The sequence below is a fragment of the Falco punctatus genome (assembly GCF_963210335.1).
Source record: "Falco punctatus genome assembly, contig: scaffold_29, whole genome shotgun sequence".
NCBI classification, from domain to species: Eukaryota; Metazoa; Chordata; class Aves; order Falconiformes; family Falconidae; genus Falco; species Falco punctatus.
This window is the reverse complement of record NW_027660164.1, coordinates 729,106-748,142: the sequence shown is the minus strand read 5'-3', so window position 1 is coordinate 748,142 and position 19,037 is coordinate 729,106. Positions and strand designations below refer to the sequence as shown.

General features: G+C 51.5%; 1 protein-coding gene across 1 annotated transcript in view; it reads left to right on the top strand.

The window, feature by feature from the left end:
• Positions 1-17,354, top strand: part of LOC308057735 (endoplasmic reticulum-Golgi intermediate compartment protein 3-like) — a 255,789-nt gene extending 238,435 nt beyond the window's left edge. Inside the window, exon 5 of the transcript XR_013925415.1 lies at positions 17,180-17,354. The gene's annotated coding sequence lies outside the window, so the exon portion shown is untranslated. The remainder of the gene's footprint in view (positions 1-17,179) is intronic.
• The last annotated feature ends 1,683 nt before the right edge of the window (positions 17,355-19,037 follow it).

Here is a 19,037-nt window from a genome sequence, read left to right as displayed (position 1 = left end):
CAGATCCCCACGGTGCAGCTATGATCTCTGCAGCCAATTAGGGGAGCACAGAGAGTACCACCAGTCATCAAAGAGGAGGAGAACGAGTCCTCCAAGGCATCGTCATGCTCCCAGGATTGACACAACTCAAGGGCTTTCCAACAGTTTTTCCGAGTCACCTCTTGCACCCAGGACTGCTCAGGAGCAAACCCTGCTGAGGCAGAGAGAGCGGAGCAGATCTCCACAGCGTGGCTATGATCTCCACAGCTGGTTTGTGGAGTACACAGAGTACCACCACTCAGCAAGGAGGAGGAGGAGCATTTCAGTGCACTACAGATGCAGCTGAGAGAAATACTCAGGGTGCTGTGGTGGAGACACGGGCGGTTTGCAAGCCTGGATGAGCGTGGAGCACAGCATCTGTATCATGGAAAATCAGAGAGGAGGAGGAGGAGGAGGAAGATCCAGGAAGCACCGCAAGTGACTCCAACTTTGAACAAGCTGCACAAAAAACACCAGCAGCCCACCCTGTCCCTCCTCCCAGTGCTGCCTGTGGTCACCAAGAGCTCAGAGGGAGCTTCCAGAGACTGGGACAGCTCCGCCAGCTGCCCCACCTGCCCACAGGACCATTGAGGAAGAGCTTTAATCTCTCTTCTGCTTTGGGGATCACCTTGCAAAAACAACACTCATTTGGAACCCACCGGCAGAGAAGCCAAAGCCAGAATTAAAAGCAGTTGCTGGCCTTGCACAAGTCACTGAGGGGGCATGTACTTCTCTAGGTTTTGGGGGAGCTGGTGGAAATACCCAGTGTGGGAAGTTTATGCCATGGGGTTTTGAAAGCTGTGTGCTTGCATGGGCCCCTCTTGACATCTCTTCCTTTTAAACATGGAGTTCAAGTCACTCAAATGGAAAAGGGCTGGGTGAGCTGACAGCGAGCGGGACTGAAAAGGACTGAACAGCCGGGCCCAGCGGGTGCTGCTCGGTGGCACAAAGTCTGGTGTGAGGCCAGGAACTAGCGGTGGCACCCAGGGGTCAGTACTGGCTGCAAACCTCTTTGACACCTTCCTTAATTAATGGTCTCCATGATGGGGCAGAAGGCACCCTCACTTTGGTAAATGACACCAAAGCAGGAGGAGCAGCACTTAGGCCAGGGCATCGTGGTGCCATCCCAAGGGACCTGGGCAGGCTGGAGAGAGGGGCTGACTGGGACCTCATCTAGTTCAGACCTCCTTCAGCATACACAAGCCAAGCCTGTGTATAACAACGAATATGAAATGTACCATGAAGCCTAAAGACTGAACAAAGGAGGGGAGAAGTTAGAGGAGAGTCCATCGTAACTTTGTCCCATGGGTCTCCAGGTACCCAGTGAAAGCACAGCAGCTCCTTTGACTGCTCTGCCATGTCCCTGCCACATGACGCACTCAGCAATTTTTCCAGGCAGAGTACAGAGGCGCTAAGGGGGCCAGAGGGACCCTGCAGGGCTCCTTGAGGGACTGTGGGACAAACAGAGTGCCTGGGTCACCATGACTGCCTCGGGAGGGCTCCCATGATCTGGCTAGAGAGCAACACAAGGCTCTGGGGCATTACAGACACCTATGGAGGGGTGCCGTGGAGACTCAAGGGGAATGGCCGAATTTAGGGGGCCAGGCCCCGAGTCCAGTGGGCTTTCTTTTGGTGCTAGAGTCCCTGCAGAGGGGTCTGGGGTGCAAGGAAGGGCTCAGGATCTGGGTGGACTAGCGCGAGCCTGAGACAGCTCCAGGGCAAAGACAGCTCCAGCGCACCCTGGGGCAGAGGGTGCCCAGGGCCAGGTGGCCTCCACAGCCATCAGGGACCTGGCAAGAGGCATTGTGATGCGTGGGGGGAGGGAGCGTGGCATGGGCTTGTTGTGCTCATCATCTCCCTGCCCCTTTGCAGTGCCTTGATGTTGCAGCTGGTACAGGCACTGCCCCCCACCAGCGCAGGGACCCTTGCACAGCGCTCCAACTAACATCACTGGCACAAGCTGCCCAGAAAGGCCTCTGGAGACGTTCCAATGCCACCTGCACAGAATTTTGTGCAATCTGCTCTAGCACAGACTGCTTTTACAGGGGGGTGGACTAGATAATCTCCGGAGGTTCCCTCCAACAACGACCACTGTGTGATTCTGGAACTCGTGGCACTTTGGCTGAGGAAGAAGATGTCAGGATCCTCAGGCAACCCAACGTCTGACTGCCCTCCCAGTCTCCCTGTCCAAGAAACCTGCCAGTCCTCACTAGCAGAAATTGGAACTCCACACGTGGGCTTGCAGATGTGCATGAGCACTGCAGGGCAACAGCCTTCTCTCTCTTCCCCGTCCTCCACTGCAGGGCAAGTGCAGATGTTCTGCGGAGGGAGCACCAGTCCCCACGGGCCCTGCTGCCCTCCCTGTCATGCAGTGGCTCCTCTACCCTGGGCTCCCTCTACCGTATCCCAGACCACTGGCCTGCTGTGATGGCACAGCTAGTGGCACTAACCTGCATAGCACATTCCCAGTCCCTCAGGGCCACTCGGTGCCAGTGGGGAAGCTGGGAATTGCCCCTGGCCAGGACCCAGCAGGAGTTCCTCATGGATGTCAGTGAAACAGCACAGAGCCCCATCCATGTGAAGCCACCCCCGGCAGCCCCTCAGCCATAGCTGTGGTTACACAGAACCTCACCAAGGAGCTCATCTGCATCGTCCAGGATACCCTCATCGTGACCAAGCAGTACAAAAAGTTTTTCCAAGTGATGATGGCCAAGTTGCGAAAGGAAGCCTGTGGTAGGACCCCCCCCCCCGCAGTGCCCTCCTCCCCCCGCCAGGAAAGAGGAGCAGCTCTAACCAGGCCTGCTGCAGCCCAGAGGGTGGCCCCAGGGCCTTCGAGTGGAGCTGCTGGGGGCAGATGTAGACTCAGGGAAGACAGCAGATGGGGACAAAGACCAAGGGCAGGACACGGTGCCAAGCAGAAGCAGCCCTATGCGGATGGGCAGAAGGAGCCTGGTGGGGGTGACGAAGAGGAGCCCCTTGGCGCCAGACAGAATCAGCTCCATGGGCCTGGGCAGCACCATCCATGTGGGGCCAGGCAGCAGCACCCCAGCAGAGCCCAGGCCCCAGCACCGGGTGCCCGTGGGCAGGGCACATGGGCAGGCGGCCTCAGGACTGTGCTGGGCAGGACTGTGCCTGCAGGAGGGCTGCTCCTGGCTGTGGGGCTGCTCAAAGCTTTGGTGGAGATGCGACTGCTGGCCCCACTGCATCCGATTCTGCAAGCCCCCGTGGTGGCAGCGCTGCTCCCAGAAGAGCAATGGGTTTCCCTGCGAGTGAGCGGCTGGCAGGGTGCAGGGCTGGGAACCCCCTGGGCTGCCCCCCATCTGAAATGTTCAGTCTTTTTTCTATCCTGGTGCTGGGGCTCATCCATCCGTCCCGCAGCTGGGGCTGTGTCACTCTGAGTGCCTGAACCCAGTGGGGACAAGCAGGCATTGGGCACGGCTTGCACCCACAAAACAGGGGGTGGGAGTGTCTGGTACCACAGTGGGTGGCGTGTGGGGACCGGGCTGGGCTGGAGAAAGGGGCCAGAAGAAACCTCATCAAGTCCAACAAGTGCCGAGTCTGGTGCCTGTGGAGGAACAAGCCCAGGCCCCGGCACAGTCAGGGGTCACCTTGCTGGAAAGCAGCTTGGCAGAGGAGGTCCTGGTGGGCCCCTCAACGAGATGCCTACTGGGCAGGGGACTTGGACCCCTTGCAAAGGGGGGATCCAGTATGTATTGAGACACCACAGTTAATCCATACACCACAAACACAAAGTCCTGTTGTTCCCGGGTTGGCATATTCAAATGCTTAACAAATGGGGTAGGGGCTTGGTCCAATTGGACTTTTTGTCCAATACAGATAATAAAGTTGAAACACGGGAAATAAATCCCTTACCCCAGGAGAATACTCTCCTCAGGAATTGTTTGTGAACAATTAGTTGTGAGTCGTGGAATAGAACCATGGTATACCCCAGACTTGCAAACCTTTATTCCAGACATGTGACCTTGTTGGGGTTTTCTTGCACCAGGGTTTAAACCTGGAGATCCCATATGTTGGGCAAAAACTACCAATCGAGAAAACACATTGAAATATATGTGGTTTCACTTACTATCAAAACAAAGTGGAATTTTGTGAGGGAAGGAAAAGAAAAGACCTGTGACCTATCAACATGCTCCACCGTTCAATATCCAGCCCCTCAGGGTCCTTTCTGGGCATGTTCAGATGGCAAGTTTTACTTCACACTAAATAGTTCCTTGAAATTATTTACATATGCATAAGGCACTTGTGTATGTCACTTTGCTCCTGTGGGGCTTTCTTGGGGTCTTTTGAGACTACTGGTGGTCAACAAGTTGCTGAACTTTCTTGGGGCACATGCACTCTGCTTGTATTATAGAACCTCATTTATTCTCGGTGCTATATGGTTTTGACAGCAGTGCTCTGTTACCCCACTTCCCTTGGCTATTGTTATAGCCCAGGTGCCTCAGAAGGCTTGCCACCCTTTGCTGAGTTTACTCAATAGGTCTAGTTAATCACTGCTTTAGCTGCAGCCTCTCCTGATGACTCTTTACAACTTCATCCTGTCAGCGAGAAGCATCCAGCTCTGCCACTGAAGGGCAGCAGGCTCCAGTCACCAGGCTGCTCCCCACAGGGCACAATCCCTACTGCCTGGATCTCGGTGGTGAGAGGCTGTATATAAAAATGAACTATTTTCCAGCAAGGGAAGCAAGGCCTGAACACGCATACTCTGGCTGGTAATTCTCCCAGGCAGCTGCATATTCCCAGTCCCTCAAGGGGACTGGGCTTCCCCCAGGGCTGCCCCAGCCCAGCCTGACTCCAGCTGCCCGGGGGCCCGGCACGCTGGGGGGTGGGAGCTCCCACACACACACACCCTCGAGCAGCCAGCAGGCAGGAGACACCCCTGCGCCGGCCCAAGGGCCTCCCTCGCCCCATGGCCGGCCCTAGCCCCCACTCAGCCTGGCCGCAGACCCAACACAGGCTGCGACCCCCCAGCCCAACGTGGCTACCCGGAGGCGGAGGGTGGGCAATTACAGCTGCCAGCACAGCCTGGGAACAACATGGCCATGGGGCAGCCCCGGGCCTACAGCTCCCAGCATGCCCTGGGAACAACATGGCCATGGGGCAGCCCCGGGCCTACAGCTCCCAGCATGCCCTGGGAACACCATGGCCATGGGGCAGCCCCGGGCCTACAGCTCCCAGCATGCCCTGGGAACACCATGGCCATGGGGCAGCCCCGGGCCTACAGCTCCCAGCATGCCCTGGGAACAGCACAGCCATGGGGCAGCCCCGGGCCTACAGCTCCCAGCATGCCCTGGGAACAACATGGCCATGGGGCAGCCCCGGGCCTACAGCTCCCAGCATGCCCTGGGAACAACCTGGCCATGGGGCAGCTCTGGGCCTACAGCTCCCAGCATGCCCTGGGAACAACCTGGCCATGGGGCAGCCCCGGGCCTTCAGCTCCCAGCATGCCCTGGGAACACCATGGCCATGGGGCAGCCCCGGGCCTACAGCTCCCAGCATGCCCTGGGAACACCATGGCCATGGGGCAGCCCCGGGCCTACAGCTCCCAGCATGCCCTGGGAACAACCTGGCCATGGGGCAGCCCCGGGCCTACAGCTCCCAGCATGCCCTGGGAACAACCTGGCCATGGGGCAGCCCCGGGCCTACAGCTCCCAGCATGCCCTGCGAACAACATGGCCATGGGGCAGCCCCAGGCCTACAGCTCCCAGCATGCCCTGGGAACAACCTGGCCGTGGGATGGCCCCGGGCCTACAGCTCCCAGCATGCCCTGGGAACACCATGGCCATGGGGCAGCCCCGGGCCTACAGCTCCCAGCATGCCCTGGGAACAACATGGCCACCTGGCATCCCCAGGCCTACAGCTCCCAGCATGCCCTGGTATGTAAGGACAGAAAATAAAATTGTCTCAACATCACTGTTTCACGACCGCCATTTTCCTGTTGCCGAGCAGAAGGGACTTTGTTTACCTACTTTGTGACCACAGCATCCTGTTGTTGGCGAGAAAAAGCCTCAGTCGGGATGGCTGCCACCGGAGGCACGCTGCCCGTCGGAACTGGGGCTGGGGAGCCAGCACAGTAACACCTGGGCGCGCGGGCAAAAATGGTGCGAACTAAACTATTTCAGAGAGCTGGGCGGTTTTTCGGGGAAATGGTGTGGACTGAAACCTATAACTGCTGGGGCTCCGCTCACTCTTGTGCTCGGCGACTCAGAGGTCTCCACGGACTTCACCAACTCCACCTGCTCCACCCGCTCGCTCACCTCCACAGAGTCTGGGACTTGGACAACCGCGCCGAGACAATGCATCACTGGAGTCCTATATTGGTGGTGATGAATAGATGCGCCTCTCCCGTTCTCTTGCTTAGGGATTCTGACTTTCTCTTTTCCTCTCTGTCCTATCGCAAGTATCAGTTGTTGTAGAGAATAAAACTTGTAAGCTTGTATGGCATCCGGCCTCGTTTGTGCCTTAATCTAATTCTTGGGATTGTTTAAGAACCGTCCCCAATATCGACTTCCGATATCCGATCGGGACAGTACCTCAGGTGGGACCGCAGTGTGAGCCCTGCGCTAGGAGCCGTGTATCCCAAGTGTGAATGTAGAGGTTGGGCCTTGTTTTTAGCTTGGTTCAAAGTGAACTGTGCTGACTGATTCTCTGATCAGAGCAGGCAAGTCTGATCCCTGAGAGAATATTGTCATGGGTGGAAGAGTTGAAGTGCAGGGACTGTGTCAACAAACAGGTGGTTTGAAAAGTCTTTTGGTCAAGGATCTGGTACGGTTGTGTAATGCCTTTTGCTTTTACAAAGGTGTCTAGTAAATCCAAGTGTTCCTGCCTGTGTCCTAGTAGTGCAGAGACCTCTGTCTTTGGACTGATTGATGTGTAAGATCTGGGTTTTTTTTGGACAGCTCTGAAAATTGTTCAGAAGGTGGCTTGTATGTTGGGTGAAATCAGTCGTCACTTCCATAAACCTCTCGCCTGGGAAGAAGACCTGTGGAAGCAAGGAGGTTTTTTTTTTTTTTTCCCTTTTTTTTTTTTTTTATGCTTTGTTTTGGTTTGGGTTTTTTGTTTTGTTTCCTTTTGTTTTGTTTTGTTATTACTGGGAGGAAAAGCAGTGATTAAGTATCACTCTGTGATACCCCCAGGTGCAAGCTGTGTAGTTCATTTGAGGTGGGTCATTCCTGTACAGCCAAGACGGAGCCCAGACTCCTCAATGCTTTGCACACTGGCAGTGGAAGCCTTTGTGCAGCTGTGGGGACTGGCTTTCTGTGCTGCAGCATGAAAAATAAGAAACACTAGGGTAAGGCTGACAGAGAAGTGGAAAGGAATGGAATATTTTTTGCTGAAAAGAGTATGTCCTGTAGTTTTCAAGCTCTGAATATCTCCACGTGGAATTTAAAACCTGCTTTTAACTATGCTGTTCTGTTTCAATGAGAGGGAAGGTGTCTTGTAGTCGCAGATGATCTGTTCTGTTAATAAGGTTCTTTGCCTTCTGAGTTGAGCTTTCTTGGCTTTACATGAAAAGTGCCTCAAGCTGTACGATTTCAGGAATTACATCTACATGGGGATTTAGAGACAAATGAAAAAGTATGTCATCTTATTGTTTCAGTATATGAATACTTTTAAACAGTATTTGCTGTGTTTTGAGCAACAGACCTGCTTCCCATGCACCTACATAAACCCCAGTTTCTCGTGAAGCCACATGCAGTATGGTTTGTAATGTGATATTTACTTGATTCGTAAGCCGTACTATGCTGTGCTCTTCTGGGCTTGTCATAGTCCTTTGAAACACAGCCCTGCACATCAAACGAGCAAGCTGTGTAATCTGCTTTCCCTCATAATGTAGAGCCATGCAACTGTCATCAATACAGGCAGAACAAATCTAGTTGAGGGATTTGTGGGCTACTGTGCGAATCATGGTGTGCCAGGAATTAGCCCATGCTTACTCATAAGTTCCTGTATTTGAATAGGAATGGGAACATGACGGTACCACAGAGCTGATCAGATGTCCACTGCCATGATTTTCCCTTTTTTTACAAATTATACCAGGGCTGAGCAATGACAGAAAAGGCAAGAATACGGTTACACCAGAATGCAAACTTGTAGTTCCAGCATACTAGGTGGATTGTGCCCAGATGCTTTCTGTTCCAGTGTCTCTGGTGCAACAGAGGCAGCTCCTCTAACCCACCCAGACTCCTTGGAATCTACCTTCTTGTGCTGGCCCTTGGCACTTTGATTCTGGGACTTTGAGTCCAACTTGATCAGTGTTTCCCAAATGGTTTTCATTGTCTCTCTAATGCTTTCTGTCCCTTCTCACCCGCTGAGGATTCCATCAATGTACCGATACACTGTGATGCCAGGTGGAATAGATCTGTGCTAAGACTACAGCCAGAGCATTGTGAGCAATAGCAGGGCAGTGTTTATATCCTTACAGAGGCCTATTGAGAACGTACTGAGTCCCTTTCCAGGTAAAGGCACACTGGGCTTTATCTTGGATGTGGAGCGGAATCTAGAGGAACTTATCTCCCATATCAAAAGAAGCCTTCCAAATCAGGGAGGCTCCCTGTATTTGTGTCACCAGCTGGGTCTTGTTGGGCACTGCCACACTAAAAGGGAGTTAGCATTTAACTTGCGGCTATCGAGAGTTAGGTGCCATTGCCCGTAAGGCTTTCTGACTGGTCAGAGCAGAAAACTGTATGGAGAGTGGGCTCTAGTGCTGATACCTCTCTTTTCTAAATGTGCCACCAGCCCATCCATAGCGGAGTTTGCTGCTGCTGGCAAGGGGCATTGTTTTAACTGGTAACTGGAGAGCGAGGAAGAGGTGTGGATGGTTGTAACAGACAAATTAATTTCCCTGTTCCATTTTTCTCCCACATCCACCCAGTAATTATGTGGGTCTCCCTATTGTCTTCCTCATCTGCTGTCACCAAAGAAGCAAAAGACCATACAGACCAGCCGGGCGTTTTCCAGCACCGACCATATGGCAGGTCAGATCCCAAAATGTTACTCTCAGCTTCTCCAGCGAGCACTTCTGCATCTGCCATTTGTTTTTCCTGGGCGGGGTAGCCATAAATTAATTTTGGCCACTTAGCTTTCCTTACTTACTCCCTCTATTCCGGTATACCTTACTTTGGGGCAGCCAGGTTGTGTATGTAATGCCTTGGCCGGGTCAGCAGTGACTACTGACATTTGGACAGCTCCATCAATTAAAAAGCACACAGAAATTTTTTTGATCCAATTGGAATACTGAGAAGGGTTTCGAGGCCTTTCTCAGAGTGCCATATATTGCATAGTCATGTGTCATACACGGTTTGGTTACTGGTTTTTCACTTCTAATGCAAATACGTATGCATCCTCAATAGCACTACTGACGTGTTTTACCAAGCTACACATGTTCTCCGAGCAGGGTCTTGGCCTCTTTCGGGTGGAACTATTTGAGTTGGAGGTCGCCATCTCCCACTGCCGCAATTATCTTTGTCCTATTTTTAACTCATTTTCTGTTGGTGTCAGTGGATCCCAAGACCTTACCAGCTTGTGTTCTCTTGCAGCCAGAACTTTCCTCATTGGAAGGCTTCTTCCTGCGTAACTTAGCTAATGGTGTTCTTTTCACGACCTGGTCTTTGTTTCTCACCCCTGCCAAGGCTGCCTCCCTTGATGGGAAGTCCCTTCATTTGAAACTGCTTTAGAGTGTGGATCATGTCGGTGGAGGTGTCACCTAGACAGGGGTGTGTGGAAGGTCAGTTCTCTGCATGCGGCAGGGGCTGCATTAATCCCTGTCTCCCACTGCATGAATGACCGCAGGCAGAGGCACTGTGCACGGAACATCAAGCCTTTAATGAATTAAGAAGGAGAGATATGGGAGAGGGCTGGGGCTGTAGTGGGCGGGTGCAGGTCACACGTCAGAGGGATCTGTGCTCCACACCTTCTCTATCAATATATCAACAGCGGTCAGGGCGGTGTGGGGCACTTTGTCTCCTGGAGTCCCTCAGGGTTCTGGCTCACTTGGTGAGCACGGAGTCGCTGTTGGATGCCCTCTGCTTGCTGCCGCCCACCTGCTGCCCACTACAGCCCACAGTTGTGCCGTCCCTGTCCAGGTTCCCCTCCCAGAGGGTTTTGGAGCTTTTTGCCACCTAGCAGACCACCATCTTCTTGCACTTCCTGGGTGTCATGCTGTCTCGTAGGGAGGTCTTTAGCATCCTGGGGGTACCAGCCAGTGCAGGGTGCTTGGCTTTTTTGCCAGAAGCCTTGCTCGATCTGGGCACCACCCGTCTGGAGGGGACACCCAGTGGTGACTGCAAGTGGGTCAAAATGACCCGGGGCTGCCTCTGCAGTGCCTCCTCCACCAATTGGGCCATGTGGGGCAGATGATGCTGAACGGCAGCCATGGGTCTGGCCAGGGGACTCTGAAGCAGGATCTGCAGGAGACTGTCTGGGGGACCATTCTGGGGACCCTCTGGTCTTCTGGTCTTTTGGACCCTTCTGGTTTTCTGGACACTTCAGCTCTCCTCTGAAGTGTCCATCGTACCCACCTGAAAGAGCTCCATGGGACTCCCTGGCAGGCAGGTGGGGAGGAGCGCTGCCAGCCCACCCTGCTTCCCCTTGGGGTCCAGGAAGGGGGTGTGAGAAACTGCACCGGTGAGACCCACCATCGCCATAGCAGATGTGTTTTCTCAACATTGCTATGGCAGGAAGCTCATGCCATCACCGCAGTGAATGATCTGTACGTTGTTAAGGCAGGAAGATATCACTGCTACAGAAGAGATTTGAGGCAGGAAGATCACACCACTGCCACTGCAGAGGTTTAAGGAGGAAGCTGACTGACGCCATGGAGCAACAGGGGAGGCTGATCCTGCAAAACTTAACCAAACCCCTGTGCTTGTGCCCAGACCGGGGGTCGGGGGGATAAAGGTGCCCAGAGGCCCCTGAGGAATGTTGGGCATGTACACCATTGCTGGGTGGAAGGTGTGGTGTAGCAGAACAGCTTGTAACAGCTCTATAAAAAACGGAACCACCTAACGTTGGACGGAACGTTCTGCCACTGGACTTGGAAACGAATCGGACTGTCGGGATGCTGCAGCTCCGGGTGGTAGCTATTGCTCTGAACTCTCTATTTTTCCTTCTTTCTTTCCTTTCTTTCTGTCTTTCTCTCTCGCTCTCTCTCCCTTTGCATTCGCAGACTGATTGTTGGGCAAATAAAGTTCCTTGGCTCTTGACTCTGTTTTGAGTCTTAATTCTGTTCCTGAGAAGACAAACAGAACAATGCTCAGACCAGCATGCGGCAGGGGGATGTTGCCACCTTCCACCAGGAGGAATTGGTGTCGTCCTGCGTCGTGGCCGCCAATTTTTTCTTTTGGACATTCGCCCTCCATCATGTACTCCAAGAGGTCAGGTGAGGGTGGTGGTCAAGACAGGGACATCAGGGACACCACTGTCGGTGTCTTTGCTGTCCCCTAGCCCTGCAGTCACTGTCTGCTCTATGGAGCAGCCACCATTTGCCACGTTTTCTGAGAGCTCTGGGAGCTTGTTGAGAAAGGTTGTCAAACAGCAGCTGTTGAGAACTTCAGGGAGCTCCAGGATGCTGTCAAGCCACGTGAGCGGGTCACTGCTGTCCATGGTGGACAAATGCTCATCCTGAAACTGCAGGCTGTCCTCTGCCAGCTCAGGAGAGCCCTCATTGAAGGCATCTGGCCACAGCTCGGGCAGGTCCAGGGGCTTCTCTGGGCTTGCTGGGGTGGTCCCCACTTCTCAAAAATGACAACAAATCCAAGCCACCTCCAGGGCAATGCAAGCTTTCCTTGGCACGGCCACCCATCTGCGGGCTCTTCCACTCCCAGACCTCACCTTGGGGCTTTGTTGTGGTTTTGGCAGAGGGCAGCATGCCAGCAGTGACTGGTGGTGGCATGGTCGGAGTGTTGAAGCTCGTGCCGAGCACCTCTGACACCATCGGCAGCTGGAAGGGGAACATCTCTCTTGGGGGAAGCAAAGGGGGGTGATGGGGTGAGATTCTGGCCGGCAGAGCTGGTTGGGGGTTACCCGGAGGGCAGGAGCACCACGAGGAGTTTGCTGCAATATGTGCCGTGGCGGCTGGCCAGTTGGCATTTGTTGGGGCAAACAGTGTTCTGTCCCCATGGTGATCATTCTACCAGCACCTGCTTCAGCCAGCGTTGTGATGGTTTGACTTTTAATTCTGGAACAACTTCCCATCTCAACGGTTTCCCATCCTGCTGATGCTTTCCTGTGCTCAGTGCAGATTTCCCATTCCCACCGTAGTTTCCTATTTCAGCTGTGTTTTGTTTTGGGAGTTGAATTTCATGTGAAAGGGGAAGACACGGGGCCAGCACCACCAACCCTGCAATGCCAACATCTGTGTGCTGGCCAGCCTTCCTTGAGGGTGGAGTTGGGAGGGGACCTTGGGGTACTTTTGGGTTGTTTTTGTCCTCTCCACTCTCTGGTCTGGGCCAGAGGTCAATCTTGGTCTTGCTGTCAGGGTAGCAAAGCTGTGTGGCGTTCACATGCCCCTTCCCGGGGAACGCTGGTGGGGCTGTACTGGGGGTCTGTCGTGGCTGTGGAGAAGCATCATGGGGTAGTGGGCAAGCACCCTTCCCTGCAGGGTCTGCCAGTGCAAGGGGTCCACCAGCGGTGAGTGAGAGCTGCAAGGAGCCTTCCCCTGCACCTCAACGTTTCTTTTGAAGTGAGGGGCCCAAAATGACAACACAGTGTCTTAGGTTTGGCTTCAGCCATTTACAAGGGGTCGAACACTGCCTTGGTCCTGCTGGCCACACTGTTTCTGATATGCCTTTGTTCTGATACAAGCCAGGATGATATTGGCCACCTGGGCACACTGCTGGCTCATGCTCAACCATCTGTCAACCTGCACCCTCTGGATACTTTCCCACCAGGCAGCCTGCCAGCCACTCTGCCCCACGCCTGTAGCGTTGTGTGGGCTTGTTGTGACCCAAGTGCAGAACTGGCACTTCTCCTGGTTGAACTTCATACAACTTGACTCATTGAAATTGTCCAACCCGTGCAGATCCCTCTGCAGAACCTTCCTGCCCTCAAGAACATCAGCCCTCCCACCCAACTTCTTGTTGTATGCAAACTCACTGAGGGTGCACTCAATCCCCCTGGCTGCATCATTGATAAAGTTCTGAAGCAGGACCGGCCCCAACACTGAGCCCTGGGGAACACCACTCCTTATGGGCCGTCACCTGGATGTCACTCCATTTACTACCACTCCTGGGGCTTGGCTGTCCAGCCAGCTCTAACCCAGCATAGAGAGTTTCCCCTCCCAGGAAAGTGTTCCAGCCCCTGAGCATCTCAGTGACTCTTCACTGACCTCACTCCCAGTCATACACATCTTCCTTGCTGTTATGGGGAGAAAGATTGTCTTCCCTTGCTTCAGCTGATGCCCATTGCCTTCATCCTCCCATCATGCACAAGAGGCATAAACCTGTTTGCCTTTTCTTGCTGATATGACCCAAGAACACATGGGAAAGCTGTTATCAGGTGTCCCCAAAACCTCTTCTTCTCCTGGCTTTGCACCTTTCAAATAAGGCCAATGGCATCCTGGGCTGCATTAGGAAGAGCTCTGCCCAGGGGTTGGTGGAGGTGATCTTTCCTCTCTACTCAGCCCTGCTACAATTTGTCTTGCTGACTTCCCTTGCTTTCTACCCTTCCACTTCCACCCATACTTGACTCAAAGTTGTCATCCAGAATTTTCACCACTCCTACATTGTCCTTTTGTTCAAAACAAGTCCATGAGAGCATTTGCACCATATTGGTGAGGGATCATCTTCCACTTTCTCTTCAACCAAGGCCTTCAAGTAAAGGTCTCTTTCTCTAGCAGTCTAAAGGAGATGTTCTCCTTCTAACCTTCATCAGGAGGTTCAGAGAATGTGAGCAGAAGACCTTTGTACATGAAGGAGTTAGTGATGAGTGTCACAGGAAACCTGAGCAGGCCTGTGCTGTGCTCCACGTACCTCTTGGCCTTCAGGCTGTGCTGTGCTGAGTGTGTCCCTGGGTTGCAGAACAAGCCATATTGGAAGAAGAAATCTGCAGGAAGCTGCTGGTGAATGGCCAACCCCACGCCCCTACCTTTGCCTGGGACTGCAGTTACCGACTCCCAAGTGAACATCTCCTCTTAGAACACGAGAAGTGATGACTAGAATGGGTTTCCCTGGCAGAAAGCACTTCAAGAGCTGACAGGAGCAGTGTGGGATAACCCTTCTGCAGGCAGGATCTGCACCACTTGCTGCACCACCCTCCCAACACTGTACACTCTGTGTTTCCAGCCTCAGAAGGGACGGAATACAGCTGACACGATTGTCTCCATGTGAGGAGAGTTTGCTCTAACCAAGGCCATTTGAAATGACACTTTGTCTCAGAGTCCAAGTGCCTTTCTTACTGCAGCCATAACCAGCTGGGCTGCTGATGGCCAATCCCCCAAGGAAGCTGGAGACTCCAGGGACCTCAAACTTGCTTTCATGACCATGTGCCTCCTAGTGGCCTATGAGCTTCTCAGGTGTAATGGATGTCAATGACAGCCCAGATCATCAGCCTTCTTGTGGCCTTGGTTACTCCTTGGTTAGCGGCTCCTGAATGGGAGAAGGCAGTGATAAAGAGATGCGCAGCAATGGAAGAGATGGGCAAGGACCCTGCAGGTTCCATGAAGGCTTTGCAGGAAGGAGTTTGAGGAATAGCCCCTATAGCTGCGCAAAATGGAATGGCACTAGATATGAAGCTGGCGTCTCAAGGCAGACTCTGTACTGTTGTCAATACCGTTCATTGTGTATATGTAGTTCAAAGTGGGGGAATTTCTACAGATATAAAAAAGATTTGTAAACATCCTCGTATTTTTCATGAGTTCCCAAAAGTTCACACCTTCTATGGAATTCAAGACATTTGGAATACGCTGACATCCTGGTTCCCTGATTTACAGCTCTGGGTTAAGAAGTCCATCTCCAGATGTCTTTCTCCTCTTCCTCTGTGATCACGCCAATCCATTTTACCTAAGCAGCTTCTCCTTTAAGGTTCAGAGAGGAAAAGTTGGACTGTCTTTCAGTAGTGTCTGAAATATTCCCTATGGGCAACTCTTCAGTTGTGGCAATAGACCTCATGGGGATCTGCTTGAGTATCTGAGAAATGTATTTTTTATTTAGTAATTTCTAATCCTCTCCCCCACACACTCCTTGACAAGCAATCCCACTTTTATTTCTGTTTATACCACTTTCTCTAAGGAAAGTAGGCAATAATTACTGCCAAGCACTTGCTATATTCATCTGCCGAGTTGGCTGAAGAAGTCTCATGTAAAGTGATGTAAGTCCCATGGGGCTGAGGAAAGAAATAGTAGGGCTGGAGAGTTGAGGAGCAAGGCTGTCCAAACAGTGTTTAGCTCCAGGGACTGATTTCCCACCTGGCCACGCCTATTAAGGAGACACTCTGCATCAAGAGCAATTGGAAAAGCCTTCTATCACTTCTCCAGAGTGGTCATTACCTGCTTTCCTCTATCACTGTACTTCTGAAACTTATCTCATTACCTGTGCAAGCAAGACTTGAAGACCAGATGTCCCTGATGGGAGAGACATGGCTTGTCAGGGCTTTCTGATTCGTAATGAGCCCAGGGTGTCTTTGGTGCTGTGAACTTGAGGTCTTCAGAGGAGACTGAAGAAACCTCTCAAGAACACCAAGTCAGAAGCAAACCCCAATGTCCCTGGAAGCATTAACAGGCCCCACTGAGGGCCATGACCGAGAAAGTGTCCTCATGGCCTTGTTAGAGCCCACCCTTGGAGGCTGTGAGTGCAGGAAGGCAAAGGCGCTGTGCAGGCAGCTCTGCTGCTGAGCAAAGCCTTGGCTTGCTTGATGAAGCAGAAAGGCCAAGCCGTGACCTTCAGCCTGTGGGAAGGTCGGTGCTGTCCCTCACACAGGGCTCAGGGCTCTTCCTGGGGACCATGGAAGGTGGGGGATCCAACTTCAGTAAAAAAATAATAATTTGTTACAGTTGTGGGAGCTGCTGGCCACCAGAAAAACATCCTGAAACCTTTAAAGTACAAACTAAGAAAACAAACAAGAATGCCAAATCCCCAAAGGCCCTTCTTGGTAGGGACTTATTAGAACAATTGGAGGCAACAATCAAATTTTAAAAAGGGGAAGTTACTCTGGAGGTAAATGATCACCAATACATACAGGTTATGAGCCTATCTTTGGCCAGTACTCCTATAAAAAGGGAAATTGATACCAGAATTATTGATCAGGTATATCCCGGAGTATGGGCAATTGACATGCCGGGACGTGCCAAGAATGCATCACCTGTTATAGTAAAATTAAAGGAAGGACAGAGTGCGATAAGAATTAAACAATACCCACTGAAAAGGGAAGATAGGGAAGGAATTCGTCCAAACATAGAGCGATTCATAGAATTAAAACTACTAAAAGAATGTGAGTCAGAATTTAACACACCTATCCTCCCAGTTAAAAAAACCTGATGGGTCTTATAGGATAGTTCAAGATCTAAGGGCCATTAACAAAATAACAGAGGATCTGTATCCTGTAGTAGCTAACCCCTATACCTTACTAACCACTCTGACACCTGACCTAGCTTGGTTCACAGTTTTAGACTTAAAAGATGCCTTCTTTTGCCTCCCTCTCCATGAAGCCAGCCAAAGAATTTTTGCTTTTGAATGGGAAAATCCCAGAAGCGGTCGAAAGACCCAGCTCACATGGACGGTGTTGCCACAGGGGTTTAAAAATAGCCCCACAATTTCTGGAAACCAATTAGCAAAGGATTTGGAGATATGGGAACCACCGTCAGGAGAAGGGAAAGTGTTACAATATGTAGACAATCTTCTTATTGCAACCAGAACCGAAGAATCTTGTATTATTTGGACTGTGAGCCTGCTGAACTTTCTGGGACTACAAGGATATCGGGTTTCTAAGAAGAAGGCACAGGTGGTGTTACAACAAGTCACATACCTAGGGTACGAGATCAGTGCCAGACAACGGGTCCTAGGGAAGGCCCGAAAAGAAGCCATATGCCAAGCCCCCCGACCACGAACTGTAAAGGAACTGCAGACATTTCTGAGAATGACAGGATGGTGCAGGCTTTGGATATGTAATTATGGCTTGCTTGTTAAACCATTATATTCCCTGATAGCAGCTAATCAGAAGGATCTTCAGTGGGATGCTGAATCAGACAGAGCTTTCCATGAACTGAAGAAAGCCTTGATGTCGGCACCAGCACTAGGACTTCCTGATGTGAGTAAGCCATTTTTCCTATTTTCCCATGAGAAACAGGGAATGGCATTAGGAATACTGGCACAAGATTTGGGACCATACAGGCGGGCAGTGGCATACTTCTCTAAACAGCTGGATGCCACTGCAAAAGGGTGGCCTGGTTGCCTGAGAGCAGTAGCAGCTGTCGTCCTAAACATCCAGGAGGCCCGGAAGTTTACCTTGGGCCAGAAAATGACTGTCTTAGTATCCCACACAGTGTCTGCAGTCCTTGAAACAAAAGGGGGGCATTGGCTCTCCCCACAGAGATTCCTAAAATACCAGGCCATAATGATGTTGAGATCGTGACTACAAACATCATCAATCTGGCCTCATTTCTTAATTGGAATGTTGGCAAATCAGTCGATCATGACTGTCTAGAAACAATCGAAGCCACTTATTCTAGTAGGACAGATCTCAAGGATGTTCCTATTAATGGAGCTGAACATTGGTTCACGGATGGGAGCAGCTATATGCTGAATGGAAAGCGACATTCCGGATATGCTGTTACAACCTCTGAAGAAGTGATAGAATCGGGACCGCTACCAGCTGACACTTTGGCACAGAAGGCTGAAATCATAGCCCTTACTCGAGCTCTGGAGAGAGCTCAGGGAAGACCTATAAATATTTGGACTGATTCTAAATATGCCTTTGGAGTGGTACATGCTCATGGAGCAATATGGAAAGAAAGGGGACTGTTAAACTCCCAAGGAAAAATCATCAAACATGCGGAAGAAATTTTGAAACTCCTAAATGCGGTCCAGCTTCCTGAAAGTGTGGCAATTATGCACATCAAGGCACACCAGAAAGTGAGCACAGAAAGAGGAAATGAACTGGCGGACAGGGAAGCAAAACAGGCAGCCAGAAAACAATCAAGGTAGAGGGTGCGCTAATACCCGATGGACAAATATCTCCAGAAGGTAAACCACTAAAGAAGATCGCAAACTGATTTCTGACCTAGAGGGATCATATAATGAGGAAGGGTGGGCTGTAATCTCACATGGGAGAATAGTGATTCCTTCCTACATGGTATGGTCGGTAGTTCGGGAAGAACACAGAAAAAGGCACTGGGGGCAGAAGCTCTATATAAGGATCTCACTAAAAACATAATAGCACGAAATTTGTATACTCCTATTAGACAAGTAACCCAACAATGTGATCTTTGTCTCCAGACTAATCCTAAGATTACCAAGGGGCCAAAGTTGGGAAAAATTGGGAAAGGAAATGTTCCAGGGCAACATTGGCAGATTGATTTCTCGGAACTTCCTAAAAAACGGGGGTATCGATATTTATTGGTACTAACAGATACCTTTTCAGGTTGGCCAGAAGCCTTCCCGTGCAGAACTGCTAAAGCCCGGGAAGTGACCAAAATACTGCTCCAAGAGATAATACCTAGGTTTGGAGTCCCAGCGGTAATGTCCTCGGATAGAGGACCACATTTTGTGTCCAGAATAGTGCAACAGATCAGCCACCATCTAGGAATAGATTGGCAATTACATACCCCATACCGACCACAATCGAGTGGCCAGGTGGAAAAGATGAATCATCTAATCAAACAACAGATTGTCAAGCTAGGTCAAGAAACAAATCTAACTTGGCCCCAGTCTTTGTCATCAGCTCTTACACGAATTCGAACTAGACCAAGAGCAAAAGAGGGGCTTAGCCCAATTGAAATTTTGTATGGACGACCCTATGGGGTACAAAAGGGGACGTCTTCACAGATTGGTGAAGAAACAATGACTTCC